A 5,684-nucleotide genomic window follows, 5' to 3' on the forward strand; every position below is an offset into this window, starting at 1 on the left:
AAACCTCTTCCCTTTGCTGGCACCCTACTGCGGCCCCGGGGTGGTTAGGGCAGTAGGGCTCCCAGGAAAGGGGGGATCTTTAGGTCCTCTCCCAGAACACCAGCTCAACAAATTGTGTTCCTTGAGCTGTCAGCTCCCAGGGGCCGCTTTTTAAGGCTAACTTACACCATTAAAACAAACAAACAAACAAAACCATTCAAAGCCATAATCCTGCAGAACAAAAATGACACCCAAAGATACAATAAAGTCTAAAGTAATTATTTTTTTGTACCAAGCCAGAGTTGTCCTACAGAAAGGCCAGACAATTTATGCATATACATAAAATGACACAATGCAACAACTTTCAGTCAAAAATTGCTAATAGGACAGCCTTCAGACAGCAATTCCCACTATGGTTTTACAAGTGCTCTGTGACGTGGAATGTGAACAGGTTTCAGAGAGAAACACCTGGACTTTCTGTTGCACCAAGTGGAATGTGCCCTGTGTGTTCAGGCAGATGCCTTTATTTAGTGATGCTTACTATATGAAAAATACAACTCTGCTGTTTTTTTTTTTTTAATTGCTCACCATGTACACGTGCACAGATATACACACGCTCGCACTCATTCTTGCTATCTGTACAAATGAAGAAAGCAAGACACAGTTACATCAGCACCAATGAATTAAAATCCGATATGGCAAAGTCAGATACAAGCAGAGTTCTGTTAAAAGAAATTGATGACTTGCTTCTGCTTCCCCCTCTCTCCCTTCTACTCCCTTAACTATGGGCTGGCTAAAGTTCAAAAAGATTTTTACCTGCTGGTTGGAAGGAAAAATGGCATATACCATAAAGGTCAGATATGCATAAACAAGACTGCATAGTATTAAAGAGCAAGGGGAAGAGTAAAGCTAAAACAAGGGGGAACTACTGAAAAAGACTATCATTGCTGATTTATGGAATCAAGAACTAGGAAGTTTCCCTGCGACATCAGGAGTCCCCTCGTCGGCCATTTCTTTCATCTTTTCTGTAAGACAGGTCTACAAATCCAGCTTTCCCATGTTTTGTTCTCACCCATTGAGTTCCAGCTCTGAGAGGAAGAGTACGGAGATGGGCTTTAGGGCAGAGAAGAGACTACTTGTAATAAAGAATATCGACATGCCATTTCAGCATCACAAATGAGTCTCCTGCGAGAGGCACTCTTTTCTACATAAGAAGTCAATTCAGGTATATACCTCGGTAAAGCAGAAAAAGGCCTGACATGAAAACCATAAAAACAAATGGCAATTTCCCTCTCAATCCTGGAGTCTCCAAAGGATGCTGATCACCTAAGCAATGCAGTAGTAACTGAGATCACACCCTCAACAGATGCCTGAATGCCCACTACTGTCATTGTATCGGCCATGAGAAAGCTGCAATATCCTGGCCCATTGATTGAATCCTTACATCCTATTTGTAAAGACCTTAGCACGTCAGCCAGTTCATTCATCTTGGCAACCCCCAAAGTTGTTTATCCTTAACACTATAGCGCAAAGCAGCAACACGTCATAGCACTACGCCACTTATATAGGCGAGTGTAACTTTTGTAGTTACAAAGTACTGACCTACCATTTCACCTTCAGAATACAAAATGTTCTATTTCTAATTAGTGACTTGAGAAAAATATTTTAGTCACCAAGAGTATAAAAATACTCCATATACTTCTGTTCTTAGCTGCGTGGGTTTTGTATAATGGCCTCTTGGCATTAGCTAGAATCTAGAGCCCAAATACTCAGTGGAAATCCCTCCCAATGTAGCAATTAGTATCATTCATTTACTTGACCTACATTCTAAATGTGTCTAGACAGAATTCACTGCTGATAGTTTGGGGGGATGGGAGCACAGAGGTGGGTTGTATTTTTAACAGGGAAAAAAAATACCCAAAGAGAAAAGTTTTTATATTCATTTTCAGCTCTACATTAGAAAAATGAAGAATACATTGAGACACATTGTTACACAGAGAGATACGGAAGAGGTCCCCTGCCAGTATAAATCAGACCTGCAGCCTCCAAAGGCGGTAAAGGAAAAGCGTGCTGAGTTGTATCAGCTGGGATCTGGCCTAAGAACCTCAGCCTAATCCATTATTAGTCTGTGCTGCTGAAAAATATTGAATGGTACAGCTGAAATAAGGGAAATGCAACAAAGAACTATAAATAGCCTGGGGAAAAAAAAGAACAACATTATCTACACACTGGTAACAAGGTTAGAACCGTCACATGCCCTGTGCTTGATACTTTTTAAATATATATATATAAAAAAATAATGCCCTACATTCCTTCGTAGCTTATCTCCCTAGAAGCAAAGACCCGACAGATCTAGACATGCTTTAATGCTATGGGCCAAAAGGTAAGTTTACTAGTGTGTATAAGATCGTGCTGACAAGCAGCATAATGTTACAGCTGAAGACTCTAAGGATCACTTAAGTCCTCTAGTGGAAATGGAAATTAAGTAGCACATAAGGCCTTTGCCTGCCCTGTCCATACACACACGTTATTCCACAGCATCGAGTCACTGATGGCTGGAAAAAGTATACTGGCAGAAGGCTAAGACCTCAAGTAATATAGCTGAGCTAATTAAAAGCACTTATACTGGCATCCTCCCTGAATACGCCTTACTACTCCTTCCCTGTGCCCTTAACGCAGAGCACACACAGCTGCCTCTCCACGTGGTCTGCAGTGCATCAACATCCCCCCTTGGGTCACCCCCGGACTGCCGCGGCTGGCAGTGCAATGGCACGGGTCCTGCCTCCTCTGTCCCCCTGCTAGGTAAGGAACACGGGCATAAACTGCCCCTGCAGATAGCGAGGTCCTTGTCGCATAACAGCCGGTGGGCAGGTGATGACAGGAGATTCTTGGCCCCTGGTATCTAGCAGAGAAACCTGTTCTATTAAGGCCCCTGAAGAAAAATGATCGATCACAAACATACCAAAGTAAAGCAAAGGTTTTCCTTATCATAAAGAAGTAATATTTAATATAATAAATCCCCAAGCAATGTGTGTGCCAAGTCAAGAGATTCCCCAAAAGAGTACCTAAAAATAACTTAAAGGATTACACAAATTAAGATTATAGAAATAGATTATCAAACAGTTACAAGAAAATTGGTATTGTCATACCGGCTTGGATGAATTAGTTCAGAGGCCTGACCCAGACTGTGGCCAGTCTAAAATGCTCCAGATGAAAACATGACTATCGCCCAATCAGATTTGAACTGACGTGCCCAAATTAAGCAAACAAAATGGCAAAGCTTTAATGGTGACTAGTGCAGTGGGTTTTGAAGAGAGGGGGTTGTTTGGGTCTTGCAAAATCGTCTGTCTTTTAAGTATTGAGAAATAATTCAATTTTGGTTTTAATACAGTGAAGTCAGCTGTATCTGCAACGGCAGGTGATCCATTTCACTGATAATGGGCATGAGCTCAGGCAGAGCGGCCTCTTACTTATGCACAGTGCAAACTGCAAGCCTAATAAGAGCAGTGTTGTGCTTGACAGCTTGGGGCCTCTTCTGCAGAAGACTTAACCTTTCAGCTGCCCTCAGAGGTGGCAAACCATGGGTGCTCTGGAAAAAAAAGACCATTTAAGGAATTTTCTAAGCTATGACCTTGCCCACTTACACTGATCAGCCGTACAGTAGTGGAAGGGTCAGTCCCAGCCTTCTGTCACTTTGCTGACCTCATGTGGCTAAGCAATGCAGCCATCCCTTCTGCCACCCTCAGTGGCACCCACCAGTGTTCATTATTAACGTGAAGCCTTAAATCATTGCTGAAAAAAAAACCATAGAAAAGTCATCGGTGGATACTGGAATGATGCACAGGACCCAGCAGGATCACTGTAAAGGGAAAGAGGCTTTAGGGAGGAGACTGACCCATGTGAAGAAGAAGGGAACACTTGCAAGTAGACTACAATGCCATTTCTCCTCTCATTGCCACCAACGGTAAAATAATAATAAAGGCACTTGCATAGAAGAATAGGGCATTACCTAGAAAGCATGTCTGTACACCAAAACTCATGACAACTGCATGGAGTCAGATACATGTTTCACTGTCACTAATGTGAAACACCTTCTCAAAATGGCACAGTAGGGACTGATCCACAGCCTGCTTAACCCACCAAATTCTTTCCATTAATTTCATGGAGTTTTGAGTCAGGCCTGAGGGCGGCAAAATAGGACACCGAAGGAAGAAAGTCTAAGGAGAATGAAGAACAAGTAAGGAGCTGGTGTGGCAGCTGCTGTAATAAAATACAAATCCAATATTTTACAAAATAGAACTTGTAGGAAATATCTACTTGTAGGAAATATCTACTGTACATGGTAAAAAATTACTTGTAAGGCTACGTTAGTTTTTCCCTTATTTATCATGAGAAAAAAAAGAAAAAAGAGCTTCAAAAAGTGTTTATTCTTTTTTTTAAATTGACTTCTTCTGGTAAACCGTAAAGTAGCTATATGCTAGCCTGCTGAATTAGGATTTTCACATTAAATCCATCCTCAATGGAGTCTGAGCACCCTTCTGTAGTAACCAGATAAAACCCTGCTCAAATCCTGGGGTAGGTTCGACTGTGCCACTCCAAGGACAAATTGCAAGAAGCACAGTTCGGGCAAAGGCATGGCCACGATAAGTGAGAGAGGGAAAACCCTTAAAGGCAACAGCTACATGGGACAAGGAGGAAACAAAGCAGGGAGAAGAGTACTGGACCAGGATCAGACCTGAATACTGCTCTTGGCTTTTCCACTGAACTTGGGTCAGTCAATTCCCCTCCCTGTGTGCCCAACTCATCCCTCTTTTGCTTTGTCTGCCACCTACATACTTAATTCCTCAGGTCATGGGCTGTCTTGCCATACAGTAAATACAGTATCTACCACCTCCAGGACTGACCTGTGCCTAGCTGGGGCTACCTATGCCCCTTATCTTTTCGGCTAAGCACTTGGGTCTAAGATCACATCTCTGGAAAAGGAGGCAAGAGGAAGATAAGACCCATGGCTTTACTTTAGGGCAATTCAAGCCTGGGGGGAAGGAATGGGTATTCGGTGATATTTGTATGTCTGATTTCAGAGTTTGCCCAGTTAACCCACTTGCAGGGTTAGGGAAGCTCAATTCTCTTCATTGCGACTGCTTGAACAAAATTTTGCGAAGCTAATAAATACTATTTACAACAGTAACAGGAAGATGGCAAGGAAAGGAAAACACAGGACAATCTGAGATCGAGTCTACATAAGAAATTCCATCAACGCATCTAGAAGCCAATAAATTAAATCCATATGGTCCTCTCAGGAGGCACTTCTGGTTTAAGCCTTACATTGATTTAGTTTGTTGGAAAAGAACTGGTTTAAGATAAACAGATTAGCCTTAAGCAGACTAAAGGATATCCATCCAAAACATTGCATAAATTTAACAAAACCTGCTTTCTAAACAGATTTAGCTAAACTAGTGTAATTCTCCCACATGGACAAAGTGTGACAAGACAGTGACTGATCTTTGCTTGAACCCCACAAGGATGGAAGCAGTTGGACTAGGTGGAAGCCTACTAGGACTGCTTTCAGCCCAGAGAGAAACCTACCCCCGCTAAATGATAAAGGGGCTGGAGGGGAGAAGAGAGAAAGAGCTAGGGGAGGACAATTCAACAGCATCATTGTCTGCTCCTCTCCTGCCTGTGCTGTTAACTCAACAGTATCAGGG

Source organism: Platalea leucorodia (assembly GCF_965183815.1).
Source record: "Platalea leucorodia genome assembly, chromosome: 4".
NCBI lineage: Eukaryota > Metazoa > Chordata > Aves > Pelecaniformes > Threskiornithidae > Platalea > Platalea leucorodia.